The 15,480-nt window shown below is 35.8% G+C and overlaps 1 pseudogene; it reads left to right on the top strand.

The window, feature by feature from the left end:
• The window catches only part of LOC132002172 (UDP-glucuronosyltransferase 2B31-like), a 48,241-nt pseudogene extending 34,326 nt beyond the window's left edge, over positions 1-13,915 (top strand).
• Positions 13,916-15,480: the final 1,565 nt, after the last annotated feature.

Below are 15,480 nucleotides of genomic sequence, written 5' to 3'. Positions count from 1 at the left end.
TATTATCAAATTATAGGCATCGGACTGTCAACCTTGGACATAATTTCAAGCATTAAAAAGAGATGACTCTAAAATGAGGCTTCTCTCCCTGGCTGTTATATCACTATCAACTGTGATTAGAGTCCTTAAATGGAAACAGTTCTTGTCTCAGGCTATTTCTCTCAGTTACAAAACGTATATTTTTGATAAATAGAATTGATTGATTGAGTTATTGGCAATTAGTCATTCTTCTGCATAAAAATCTTAAAAGTCATACCCAAAATGTGTTCCCTTCAAAACACATCAGCAAAAGGTAGCAGCAAAGTGTGTGATAATTGCACATGTACTTGTGTACCACACATTCTAAAAGGAGGGCTATCATGAATTGGAATTACTCAGGAAGTTCTAACTAATAAAATAGTGGCCCATCAACTGAAGTGATGAGCTATAAATCAGAAGGATAAGCTGGGCTGATATTGATGGTGATCTTACGAGAGGAGTGATCCTGAAATTGTAACAGGCAGTTGGGCATGAGCAAATACCTGAGCGAGAAACTAGAAACCATTGACAACTGACTTTATTGGATATTATGGAGTGAATCTATTCTCCACTGTTCTATTGATATTATGGAATTAATCTATTCTCCATTGTTCAGTTAGAGAGAAAAATAAAAATAAGAGGTAAATTATTTAGTTTGGAGCTCTGGTTTAGTCTTTGGTTTAATTCTTTTTTTAAAATGTTAAAATGTAATGTTTTATTAGTTGCAGAGGTAGAGTTCAGTGATTTTCAGTTGTATATAACACCCACTGTTTATTACATCTTGTGCCATCTTTAAGGTCTGTGACCCAGTAACCCATCCCCCTCACCCCTCTCCCCTCCAAGAACCCTAGTTTGTTTCCTTGGGTTAAGAATCTCTTATGGTGTGTCTCCTCTGATTTGATCTTGTTTTATTTTCCTCTCCCTTCCTCTACACTCCTCTGTTTTGTTTCATAAATTCCACTTATGAGTGAGATCATATGACAATTGTCTTTCTCTGATTGACTTATTTCACTTTGCCTAATACCATCTAGTTCCATCCATGTCATGTCAAATGGCAAGATTTCATTTTTTGATGGCTGAGTAATATTCCATTACACACACACACACACACACACACACACACATACCACTTCCTCTTTATCTATTCGTCTGTTGATAAACCTCTGGGCTCTTTCCACAGTTTGTTTATTGTGGACATTGATGCTGTAAACTTTGGGGTACCCCCTCAGATCTCTACATTTGTATCCTTGGGGTAAAAACCTAGTAGTGCAATTGCTGGGTATTACAGTAGCTCTATTTTTCATTTCTTAAGGAAACTCCATGCTGTTTTCCAGAGTGGATGCATCAGGGTGCATTCCACCAACAGTTTAAGAGGGTTCACCTTTCTCTGCATCCTCACCAACATCTGTTGTTTCCTGACTTGTTAATTTTAACCGTTCTGACTTGGTGTGAGGTGGTATCCCATTCTGGTTTTGATTTATATTTCTCTGATGCCAAAAGAGGTTGAGCATTTTTTTTTTTCACGTTGTCTGTTGATCCTTTGTATGTCTTCTTTGAGAAATGTCTGTTCATGTCTTCTGCCCATTTCTTGACTGGATTATTTGTTGTTTGGGTGTTGAGTTTGATAAATTACTTATAGATTTGGGGTACTAGACCTCTATCTGATAAAACATTTGCATATGTCTTCTCCCACTCTGTCAGTTGTCTTTTGGTTTTACCGATTCTTTCCCTTGCTGTGCAAAAGATTCTTATCTTGATGAAATCCCCATAGTTCATCTTTGCCTTTGTTTCCCTTGCCTTTAGAGACATGTATATCAAGGAATTTTTGCAGCTGAAGCCACAGAGGTTGCTGCTTGTGTTCTTCTCTTTGAGATTGATGGATTCCTGACACAAGTAGGCCCTTCATCCATTTTGAATTTATTTTGTGTAAGAAAGTGTTCGAGTTTCAATCTTCTGCATATCAATGTCCAATTTTCATAATATCATTTGTTGAAGAGACTGTCCTTTTTCCATTGGATATTCTTTCCTGCTATGTCAAAGATTAGGGGACCATAGAGCTGAGGATCCATTTCTGGATTCTCTATTCTATTCCATTGGTTCTATGTCTCTCTTTTTGTGTTGGTACTATATGGTCTTCATAATTATATCTTTGTAATAGAGCATGAAGTCCAGAAATGTGAGGCCTCCACCTTTGGTTTTCCCTTTCAACATTCCTTTGGCTATTCAAGGTCTTTTCTGGTTCCATACAAATTTTAGGATTGTTGATTCCAGCTCTATGAATAAAATTGATAGTATTTTGATAGGGATTTCATTAAATGTGTAGAGTGGTCTAGGAAGGATAGACATTTTACCAGTATTGGTTCTTCCAATACATGAGCACGGATTGTTTTTCCACGTCTTTGTGTCTTCCTCAATTTCTTTAAGAGTGTTCTATAGTTTTCAGAGTACAGACCCTTTCCTCTTTTGGTTAGATTTATTCCTGGGTATCTTATGGTTTTGGGTGCACTTGTAAATGGGATCGACTCCTTAATTCCTTTTTCTTCTCTCTTATTGTTTAATGGGGTGGGATTATGGACATTGGGGAGGGTATGTGCTTTGGTGAGTGCTGTGAAGTGTGTAAACCTGGTGATTCACAGACCTGTACCCCTGGGGATAAAAATATATGTTTATAAAAAATAAAAAATTAAAAGTCAAAAAAAAAAAAAAAAAAGAAATGCAACTGACTTCTGTGCATTGATTTTATATCCTGCCACTTTGCTGAATTCCTCTATAAGTTCTAACACTCTTGGGTGAAGTCTTTGGGTTTTCCCACATAAAGTGTCATGTCATACAGAAAGATGATTTCGTTAATGAGTTCTTGTTTGCCAATTTGAATGCATTTTATTTCTTTTTATTGTCTGATTGCTGAGGCTAGGACTTCTAGTACTATGTTGAACAACAGTGGCAAGAGTGGACATTTCCTAAGGGGAAAAGTTCTCAGTTTTTCCCCATTGAGAATGATAATCTCTGTGGATTTTTTTCTACATGGCTTTTATGATATTGAAGTATGTTCCCTCTATCCCTATGGTGAGGAGGGTTTTAATCAAGAAAGGATGCTGCAGTTTGTCAAATACTCTTTCTGGTTGTTGTTGTATTTTTTTTTCCTGATGTTGAACCACACTTGTGTCCCCAAGAATAAATCCTACTTTGTTGTGGTGAATAATTCTTTTAAGGTCCTGTTGGATCCTATTGGCTAGTATATTGGTGAGAATATTGGCAACCATGTTCATTGGGGTTATTGGTCTACAATTTCCTTTTTGGTGGGGTCTTGTCTGGTTTGGGGATAAGGGTAATTCTGGCCTCATAGGAAGAATTGGGAAGTTTTTCTTCCATTTCTATTTTTGAGACATCTTCAGAATAATAGATATTAATTCTTCTTTAAATGTTTGGTAAATTTCTCTTGGGAAACCATCCATGCCTGGACTCTTGTTTCTTGGGAGATTTTTGATCACTGCTTCAATTTCCTTGCTGGTTATGGCTCTGTTCAGATTTTCTATATGTTCCTCTTTCTGTTTTGGTAGTTTATATGTTTCTAGGAATGAATCTGTTTCTTCTAGATTGCCTAGTTTGTTGGCATATAGTTGCTCATAGTATGTTCTTTAATTGTTTGTATTTCCTTGGTGTTGGTTGTGATCTCTCCTCTTTTATTCATGATTTTATTAATTTGGGTTATTTTTCTTCTTTTTGATAACTCTGGATAGCGTTTTATTGATCTTACTTGTTCTCCTAAAAAAATAGCTCCTAATTTAGTTGATCTGTTCTACTGTTCTTTTGTTTCTACGTCTCTTTCCTCATTGAACCATTCATTCTTTAGTACGATTCTCTTTAACCACCATGTATTTGTGTTCCTTCCAAATTTCCTCTTGTGATTGAATTCAAGTTTTAAAGCACAGTGGTCTGAAAATTTGCGGAGAATAATCTCAGTCTTTTGGTACCTGTTGAGACCTGATTTGTGATCCAGAATGTGACCTATTCTGGAGAAAACTCCATGTGTACTTGAGAAGAATATGTATTCTCTTTCTTTAGGATAGAGTGCTCTGAATATATCTGAGATGTTCATCTGGTCCAGTGTGCCAATCAAAGCACTTGTTTCCTTGTTGATCTTCTGCTTAGATGATCTGTCCATTTCTGTGAGTTGGGTGTTAAAGTATCCTACTATTATTGTGTTATTATCAATGTGTTTCTTTAATTTTGTTATCAATTGGTTTATCTATTTGGCTACTCTCATGTTAGGGGCATAAATATTTACAGTTGCTAGATCTTCTTGTTGGATAGACTCTTTAATATGCTATAGTGTCCTTTATCTTTTATTAAATTCTTTGGTTTAAAATCTAATTTGTCTTCTTTAAGGATTGCTACCCTAGCATGATAAATAGTTCTCCAGACCCTCAAATTCAATATGGAGGTGTCTTTAGGTCTAAAAGGAGTCTCTGGTAAACAACATATGGATGGGTCTTGCCTGTTTATCCAGTCTGCTACCTTGTGTCTTTTGACTGGAACATTTAGCCCATTTAATAGAGCAACTATTAAATTATATGAACTATTAAATGATATGAATTTTGTGCCACTCTATTACCTGTAATGTTATTGTTTTTGTATATAGTCTCTTTTCCTTTCTAATCTCTGTTCCTTTTGGGCTCTCTCTTTGCTTGAAGTATTTCCTTTAATATTTTTTGCAGGGCTGGTTTCGTGATCACATTCTTTGCATTTCTGTTTGTCCTAAAAGCTCCTTTCCTCTCCTTCTGTCTTGAATGACATCCTTGCTGGATAAAGTATTCTTGGCTGCATATTTTTCTCATTTAGCACCCTGAATTTATCATACCAGTACTTTGCCACAGGTCTCTGTAAACAGGTCTGCTGCCAGCCTTATGTTTCTATCCTTGTAGGTTATGGACTTCTTGTCCTGTGCTGCTTTCAGGATTTTCACTTTCTCTCTGTGATTTGTAAGTTTCAGTATTATCTGTCAGGTTGTTGACCTGTTTTTATTGATCTCGAGGGGTGTTCGCTGTGCTTCCTTCCCCAGATTAGGGAAGTTCTCCACTATAATTTGCTGCAATATACCTTATGCCCCCCTCTTTCCTCTTCTTCTGGGATCCCAATTATTCTGATGTTGTTTTGCTTTATGATATCTTTTATCTCTCAAATTCTCCCCCCGCCATAATCCAGTAGTTGTTAATCTCTCATTTTCTCAGCTTCTTTATTCTCCAATATTTGGACACTATGTCACTAATTTTCTCTTATGCCTCAGCCATCCTAGCAGTTAGAGCCTCCATTTTTTATTGCATCTCATTAATAACCTTTTATTATTTTGACCTGATTATAGTTCCTATATTTCTCCAAAAATATCTTGTTTTTCTCAACCTCAGCTAGTATCTTTAAAATTGTTATTTTGAATTTTAGTTCTGATATCTTGCTTATATCCATATTGATTAAGTCCCTGGCAGTCAGTACTGCCTCTTCTTCTTTTTTTGAGGGGTGTGTTCTTCCATCTTGTCATTCTGTCCAGAGAATAGATAAATGAGAGGACAAAATACAGAAATAGCAATAACCTCAGAAAAATTTACACTAAACAGATCAGAAGAAATCAGAAAAAAATAAAAAAGAGAGGGAGAATATAATATAAAGAGCTGAATAGAGCAGAGCAATACACTAGATCTTGGATGTATTTTGATCTCTTTTGTAGAAGAAAGTAAATCCCAAATTTGTAAAGAAAAATTATATATATATATATATATAGAGAGAGAGAGAGAGAGAGAGACAGAAAGACAGAGAGAGACAGAAAGAAAGGAAGCCAAAAATGAAGAAAATAAATATAAGTGTAAAAATGAAAATTAAAAAGACTTTAAAAATGTTGAAAAAAAAACTAAAAAAAAATAGTTGAAAAGGGGAAAAAATTATTGAAAGACTAAAGAATCAGAAGAAAAATCGATGAGCTCTACATAGTATTTTCTTCCAGTCATAGTTTCAGAGTCCTGTATAATGGGTAAACCTGCTATCAACTAGAAGTTTCTGTTGGTCTTCTGGGGGAAGGGGCTGTTGTGCTGCTTCTCAAGTGTCCTTGCCACCAGTGGACTGCACAGCCCTTGCCAGGGGACCAGGCTCATTTTAAGTAGATTTGGATATCTGGAGCAGGTGGGGGGAATGAAAATGGTGGCACCCCAATCTCTAGCTTATGAGCTTAAAGTTCATCCTTCAACTCTTCAGTGAGCCCTCACAGGAAAACAGTCAATCACTCTTCTCTACTTAGTTTCGTTCGCATGCTGTGTTCACCCAGCCTGTGACCAAGCATCTTTATCTCTAACACATGACCGTGTTTTGAGTCTCCAAACTTTGCAGACTCCTGTGGAATGCAACTGTGCTGTTCTCTGAGGGGAGGGAGGGAGATCTGGGCCATGGTTCTGCTGCTTGCTGGATTCCACTTGTAGAGTGGTCACCTGAACATGTTGTGATGAGTGGTTTATGGAACACAGAGCTGCAAGCCCACTCCTGGTCTTGCTGATTGTGTCTGTTTCCCCTCTCTCTTGCCTGGGAACTCTGCCACACTCATGCATAGTTTTTTCTGTGACTCCAGGGATCCTGAGACCATACTGTCCCCCTTTGGATTCCACCCCTCTTTGCCACCTGAGTGCCTTTCAAAACAGGAAGACCACCCCCCCACACACACACCACAGCAGACTTCCAAAAGTTACAATTTTGGGCTCCTTTGGAAGCAAGCTGATAGAGGCTCCCACTACCCACAGTTTGTCTGTACATATATTGTTTCAGATTCTCATCTCCACACCTCCTACCTTGCAAAAAGTGGTTGCTTTTCTATTTGTAGAATTGCAACAATTCTTTTTTTAGGTCCCCAGTTGAGTTCACTGGAGTTCAGAATTATTTGATAGATATCTAGATGAATTCCAGGGACCAGATGAATCTAGGGCCCCTACTCCTCCACCATCTTCCTCCTCTAGCCCTTCATTTATTTTCTGTCAGAAAATAAATTTACATATAGTTAACTATGTTTTCCTTTCTTTTTCTTTTTTTTAAATTCCATATTGTTGCATTAATGCTCCCTTTAATTTCACATCAGAAGCCCTATTATTCTAGGAGACCTAAACATATCTTGTCCTTAGTAGTTTATCTATAAATTGGTGATGAGGTTTTCTTATTTAACGTATAGGCTAATCCTCCCACCCAATCCAGGAGACCCACTACTTATGTGAGTCTCTGAGGAAAGCTGAAATTTGGTGAATTCAAACATTTTGGGATTTTGAATTTCCTCATTCATACCTACTTAATTTTAAATTTCTCAGAGAAGGTGGGCTTCATGGCAAGCCCACCAAATCTTTTTTTTTTTTTAAGATTTTATTTATTTGACAGACAAAGATCACAAGTAGGCAGAGAGGCAGGCAGGGAGAGAGAGAGAGAGAGGAGAGGAGGAAGCAGGCCCCCTGCTGTGCAGAGAGCCCGACGTGGGGCTCAATCCCAGGACCCTGGGATCATGACCTGAGCCAAAGGCGGAGGCTTTAACCCACTGAGCCACCCAGGCGCCCCAAGCCCACCAAATCTTTATGTAAGGAAAGATGATTATGTTGAAAGATTTTTGTATTCCTTATGATATGACTCCTGATTTTCCTTTAAAGATTACCACCTTAGTAACAGAGACATAATACTAAACATCTTTGGTTGGTCACTCTATTTCCATTTTCCATGTCAGAAGGGATCTTAAGATGCAAAAAGGTGGTTTTGTCATTTTATTGAGAAATTAAACTGAAAAACTGCACGATTGAAATACATCTCAAAATATTGTTTCTATAGTATGGATAATGGATTAAAGTGACAGGAAAGTAGAGCCACAAAAATCACTAAGGAGACTGCTGTAATCTTACTCAACAAGCTGATGGAGTTATAAACACAGGTAATTATCATAATGGTAGAGAGATAAGCATGTTTTCCTCAGACACTTTGAGGTAAGTTCCACATTGTTATTGAGTGAAACCAAATAGGAGTTGAGGGAAAGTCGGAAATAAGGAAGTCTCCTGGATTTCCATTTTGAATGTTTCTTTGATAGTGATTGTTTCTAATGATATAGGAAACACATAAAGTTAGAATTTGTTTAAAATTAATACAATGAGCTCTAATTTTTTGAATATTTACTTAGAGGAATAATCCTACTTGGTAGGATTTACAAGTAGAATTTTCTAGAAGTCATTGGATAATATAGGCCTCAAGCTTAGCAAACAGAAAAGGAAATATTGAGGGTCATTGGCATTAAGTAGAGTTCATGAGAATGAGAAAAAATATCCAAATTTGGATTAATTTTTTTTATCAACCTGAAAACAGGTTCCTTTTGAAATGAAAAAGAAATTATATTATATCACATTCCTAAATCTTCCAAGGAAAATACGTAGAGTGCCAGGGACATTGGAAGGAAATGATAATGAGAAACAGAAGAACTATTTAACTATCAATAGAGAGTAAGGAGGAAAATCTTTATTTACTTATACTGTGATAATATTAACCAAATCTTTTTAAGTTGTTTGCAGAACAAATGAGGTTCTCGGAATTCTTGATTTTTATTTCTAGTAAAATGTATGTTGCTTATATGTGGAGCATAACAAATAACACGGAGGCCATGGGGAGATGGAGAAGGGAGTTGAGAGAAATTGGAAGGGTAGATGAACCATGAGAGACTATGGACTCTGAAAAACAATCTGAGGGTTTTGAACGTGTGTCTGGGGGGGGGAGGGTGGGAGAGCCTGGTGGTGGGTATTATGGAGGGCCCCTATTGCATGGAGCACTGGGTGGTGCATAAAAAATGAATTCTGTTACACTGAAAAGAAATGAATTCTGTTACACTGAAAAGAAATTAAATTAAAAAAATAAAAAAATAAAGTTCACTGTTTTATTTGAATTTCATTGTTAAATTCTACTGCTTTCCAAAATAAATTTTACGTAGAATGAAAAAAAAAAAAAGGTATGTTGATGAAGTTTCACTTTAGGATTATGAATGCCCTTTTTCTTGCCAATCAAGTTACAGCTGCAAACCAAGATCTATTAAGACTTAATATAATCAACTAATTTCTAACTGGAGACATCAAAAGAGAGGTGACAATTTCTCTGGCTCTAGATAATCACCTATTTAAATAATTTGTTATCGACTTTCCACTTTTACACACACACACGCACACACACACAGCCACATAATTTCACAAAATAATCTCAGATAAAATGAGGAAGAGTGAAGAGAGGGTAAATTATTCCCTTACAAGTTCAGTTTACCTCTGGATAAGAAGTTTGTGCAGCATGAATAGCATTCATGCTTATGGTAGTTTTGTGAGATTAGCACTCGATACAGAGATTGAAAAGCAACCAGGGGACAAAAACACTAAATCAAAGGGATACACACACCCCTATATTTATAGCAGCATTAATTACAATAGCCAACATATGGAAGCAGCGCAAGTGTCCTCTAATGGGTGAATGGATAAAGATGTGGTACATACATACAATGGAATATTATTCAGCCATAAAAGGAATAAAATCTTGCCATTTGCAATGACAGGGGTGGTGCTAGAGAGTACAATTCTAAGTCCAATAAGAGAAAGACAAAGAAAATAGGATGCTAAGTCCAATAAGAGAAAGACAAAGAACATATGATTTCACTCATATATGAAATTTAAGAAACAAAACAAATGAATAAAGGGAAAAAAAGAGGGAGCAAGACAAAGCAAGAAACATACTTTTAATTACAGCAAGTGATGGTGACCAGAGGAGAGGTGGGTTGGGGGATGAGTGAAATAAGTGATGGGGATTGAAGAATGCACTTGTCATGTTGAGTACTGGGTGATGTATGGAATTGTTGAGTTGTTGTATTGTATACCTGAAACTAATATATCAATATATGTTAATTACAAAGACTTAAAAATAAAAACAAGGGGCACCTGGGTGGCTCAGTGGGTTAGGCCTCTGCCTTCTGCCCAGGTCGTGACCTCGGGGTCCTGGGATCGAGCCCTGCATCAGGCTCTCTGCTCAGCAGGGCACCTATTTCTCCCTCTCTCTGCCTGCCTCTCTGCCTACTTGTGATCTCTCTCTCTCTGTCAAATAAATAAATTAAAAAAATAAAATAAAATAAAAACAAGAAAAAAGCAATGAGGGGTCCTCCGACCAAGAACTCAATGAATTTAGTATAAATATAAATATATATGTATATATTTATGTATAAACACACACACACACACACACATATATATATATAAAACACCATTCAAAATTCATATAATTGGGGACATGAATCAATATAAATATTAAGACAATAATTTTTGAGATGTCTGAAATACTCCACTAATATTAACAAAGCTAAAAGTGCAAGTTTACTCCCAAATTTGACATCATCTCTTCTCTGATCACTTAATAGCCTTTAATTTGGGAACATAGTGATTTCAGAGATGCCACAAAAGTTTTTACTGACAATACATGACACATGTCTAGAGGATATTATTCTTATACAATATGATGTGACTGGCCCAATCCCAGAGTTTGCAGTGGTCAACTTGCATAACTACAAATGGCAGGGGTTTACTTTACAGAGACAACTAATATCAGTTCTCTACTAAGTCTCAAATTAAGGATATGTAACTCAAGTCCATTGAATTGGGAGCTTTTATACATCAGGAGGAGAAACAATCACTGTCCCCTAAAAGTAGTTTATAATTACTGAAGTAGTTTAAATATGTTATCTCCTTTTATGACATATCACTATATATCATAATTCTAATAAATATTTTCCTAGTCCTATCAATAAGGTAGGGATGACTTAAGCATGAGAAAGTTACCAGGGAAACCATATATTTTAAAAGAGCAGGTAACACATTAATAATTTATTAGATATAAACTGTTACGATAATAATCTCAAAAACCAAATTCAGACCTATTTCAAGGATTTCTTTTGAGGTATATTTTTACAAATTCGCAAATCACTCAGTTTTTAATAAAATTAAACCCTGGTAAGTAACACTGTCAATCATCATGAAAAGTGCTGTATTCTTATCACCTTTGGTATAATGGCTTGGTTCTATGGCTATTCAGTAATTGATGATTAAGTACTTAAGGCATAAGTTTTAGATATGTATATACTTCTTCCTAAAGAGCCTGGATGGCAAAAAGAAAGGAGAGAGAGAGAGACTGGTTGGCTCTACGAGTCGGGTAAAAAACAATCTAACCATGTCTCTGCCAATTTTCTTGAATCTTGATTTTACAAGTGCAAGTGAACTTTATTTTATTCCCTATGATGCTACATCTTTGTAATACAAAGAATTTTTTCTCTGCAGGAAATAGAAGAATTTGTGCAAAACTTAGATGACAGTCATATTCTGGTGTTTTCCTCTAGGTACAGTGATTCAAAATCTCACAAAAGAAAAGCACAACCTCATTGCCTCAACCTATGCCCAGATTCCACAGAAGATAAGTATAACCTTTGATTCTGCTGGACAGCTATTTACCAATTGGAAAGAGAGTGTGGTTAATGGTGTCTTTCCATTTAAAGTTAAATCTCCTTTCACATGTAACATAAAAGAGAAAGTATTAGTAAAAATTTGTAAAACATTACAATAACATGTGTAGACACATTTGAGCCCTGCCTACTGAGCCTTGCCATTAGTATGGAAAAATATCTTTCTGAATCATTTGTTTTTACTAAAATAGAGATGAGAACACTAAGCACACTGTTCATGTTTTAGTATTTGAAATCTTAAGGCCTGGGCTGACTTCTCCCCAAATAGACCTGAAGTACATTCACTTCAAGGACAAGGAAAAGGTGGAAGTGGCATAACAAAGAGAGAGCTAAATCATGGTCAAAATTATCTTCCACATCTTTGGTTGTATTAGGTTTTGATCCATTGCAGTTGAGCATAAAAGCAAAAGCCTGCATTCATATAGTCTAATTAATTAGCATTTTCTAGAATTAAAAGATAATTGAAATGCTGATTATAAACAAGATAATTTGTTGAACAATGGGATATCAACAAATCCACTGTGTCATTCTTACCTAAAATTAAAAGGCAAAAAAGAAAAAGAAAAAAAGATGTAAAAGGAAGTAGGAAGAAAAGAGTGGGGAAAGATAACCAATCTGAAAGATGGTAGCTACACTTACGGTGAGCATAGCATAAGGTATGAATTTGTCAAATCACAATGTTATACAGCTAAGACTAATGTAACATTGTGTGTCAACTCTACTTTGATTAATAAATAAGTGATAACAGACCAAAAATATACTTAATAGATGACTGATGCAAGCACTTTTTAAAACATGGTGGTTGTAAACAGTCCCATTCTGTCTTTCAGTGTTTAAATCTCTATATTCTTCTCTCAACTGTCACCTAAAGCAGAGTGGGTGCATAACCTGAAAAAACTCTACAATCTTAAAATGTCATTATCCTATGAATTGTGAAATATATGCAGAAAAAAAAAAAAAAAAAAAAAAAAAGGTTTTATGGAGATACAAAGAAAAGAAAATGACCACATTCGGAACAAATACTCAGCTCCATGACTGAATACCCTAGAATAATCTTCGTAAGATTATGGGGAATTAAAGCTATAGAGTTAAAGGATGAATAAAATGAATAATTGTTAAATGATAAATTCAACTACTATTTAACAATTGTTAAGTGTTTCTCATCTTACCTCAGTTTTGAATGATACAATTAAAGATGTGGTCATTAGATATTAGAGATTCATACTTGCTATAATTAAAAAAAAATATTCAGGCCACACAGAAGGAATTAAGGCTTCCTTTTCCTGGGATACAGTTTTCTGTAGTAGCAATGTGTCTAGCTTTTGTAGATAATACTGTTCCTTTCAGTGACTTATCCTATAGGTTTTCCCCTTCTGTCTCTAAAATCCTGTTATCCTATTATAATGAAATCTTCACCTACTGCTTACTCTAACCCCAAACTAGGTCATCCCCAAACCAAAACGTTTCTCATTCATGGTGGAATAAATGGGATCTATGAAGCTGTTTGTCATGGGGTCCCTTTGTCGGGATTCCCATGTTTCCTGATCAGCATAACATCCTCCCTATGAAGATCAGTGGAGCCACTATGGAGGGGAACATCAGTACAATGACAAGTGCAGAGCTTCTCAGTCTTTGAGAACAGTCATTAATGATCCTTCATAAGTACTAGTGTTTTCTAGGGGACTATCATTGGTTGTGTTCTGCGCCATATGAGAAAATATTAGCAATCATGCTTAAAGATCTTTAGTGGATCTTTTCCAACAATTTGGGGTCATCACTAACTTGATCTTGGAAATATCCTGGAAGTGATATTTCATATAGTACCAAACTTCCTTCTTGGGAAAAAAAATAGGCTTAAATTATTAACAGGTATATTCTGATTTTTTCTGTCTGCATTTAACCATATTCTGTTAATAATACATTTCTTTCTCAATTTCCCCACTATAGTTGTTAAAAATAGTATGCAAAGACCAGAGTTCATATAACAAGAATATCTATGGACCTAAGATTGTTTAGTTTTTAAAATGCATATCCAAGACTAACTTTAACAAAAATATATTAATTTCTTTCTTTGTATTTGCCTTCCAGTTACAAATAGAATGCCCAAAGTTTCCAGGATTCACCACGATCAACTTATAAAACCTCTCGATAGAGCAGACCTCTGGTTTGAGTTTATAATGTACCACAAAGGCGCCAAGCACCTGTCCCCAGCTGCTCACAAACTCACCTGGTTCCAGTACCACTCTTTGCATGTGATTGGGTTCCTGCTGGTCTTTGTGGCAACTGCTATATTCTTGGTCACAAAATGTTGGTTTTCTTTTCAAAAATTTGGTAAAAACAGGAAAGAAGAAAATGAGGGAATAGAGTCTTGCAAATTTGACAAGGGCCTGAGTGGACAATCCTGTTCATTCCAGACACAAAGAGCTGAATGAGAATACAATGCTCCCCTCCTGTTTTCAAATATCCCATTCCTGTATTTTAGGTTAAAGAAAAGCTGAGAATTCAACATGACCATTAACTAGTGAACATGTCTGTCTTCCTTGGTCTTTTCCCAAATATCTCTTTTTAAAAGGTTTTATTTATTTATTTGAGAGAAAGAGAAACAGAGATTGAGAGGGCACATATGGGGAAAGAGCCAGAGAGAGAGGGACAAGCAGACTCTCCACTGTCAGGATGGCTAAAATTAACAACACAAGAAACAAAAGGAGTTGGTGAGGATGCAGAGAAAGGGGTAAACTCTTGCATTGTTGGTGGGAATGCAAACAAGTGCAGCATTCCCACCAACATTCTGGAAAACAGTATGGAGTTTCCTCAAAAAGCTAGAAAATAGAAATACCCTATAATTCAGTAATTGCACTGCTAGGTATTTACTCAAAGGATACAAAAAATACAGATTTTAAGGACACACACTCACCCTGTAGTTACAGCAGCATTAGCAACAAGAGCCAAAGTATCCAAATGTCCATCTGCTGAGTGGATAAAGAAATAGTGGTATATATATCTATATCTAAATATAGATAGATATACATATACATATATACATATCTATATATAGGTAGATATAGATATGATATAGATATATAGAAATCTATATATAGATATAAATATAGATGATATAGATATCGATATATATAACTCAGCCATGCAAAAGAATAAAATCTTGCCATTTGCATTGGTGTGGATGGAGCTAGAGTGTATTATGTTTAGTGAAATAAGTGAGAGAAAGACAAATATCATATGATTTCACTCATATGTGGAATTTAAGAAAACAGGTAAACATATGGCAGAGGGAGAAATGGAGAAAGGGAAATAAACCATAAGATACTTTTAACTATGGAGAACAAACTAGGAGTTGATGGAGGGAGGCAGGTGGGGATAAGCTAGATGGGTGAAGCTAGAAGGGTGGAGGGCACTTGTTAGGGTGAGCACTGGGTGTTATATATAAGTAATGAATCATTGAATTCCATTCCTGCAATCAATACCACACATTATGCTAATTAGCTAGGATTTAAATAAAGATTTGAAAAAAAAAGGCTCAAAGAAAGTTGACACGGATGGAGGGAGAAAGTAGAGCAACAAGATTAAAATACTAGCCAGGATCTTTGGGGGGGGGGCATTTCAGAGAATATAGATTTTAACATATATAAAAGAGAAAGTTATTGAAGTATTCTACTAAATACTGGCATCCTCTGAAATAGACTTTCTGGAAATCTGGAACTTTTATTTGTAGAAACTGGGTTACAGCAGTGTGAAAATGATGGTTTAAGGTTATTGCAGGAAATCCAAATTGGATATGAAAATGGCTGGGATTAAAGTCATAGTAAAGACTGACAAGATCAATATACAATGTTGGAGTAGAATTTATAGAACGGTGATCAACTGAATAATTGTTCAATCCTATTTTTATTAGTCAAATTTTTATGAAATTG

Source organism: Mustela nigripes, chromosome 1 (assembly GCF_022355385.1).
Source record: "Mustela nigripes isolate SB6536 chromosome 1, MUSNIG.SB6536, whole genome shotgun sequence".
NCBI classification, from domain to species: domain Eukaryota; kingdom Metazoa; phylum Chordata; class Mammalia; order Carnivora; family Mustelidae; genus Mustela; species Mustela nigripes.
Note: the sequence above shows the minus strand (reverse complement) of the source record. Positions and strands in the feature narration are given on the sequence as shown.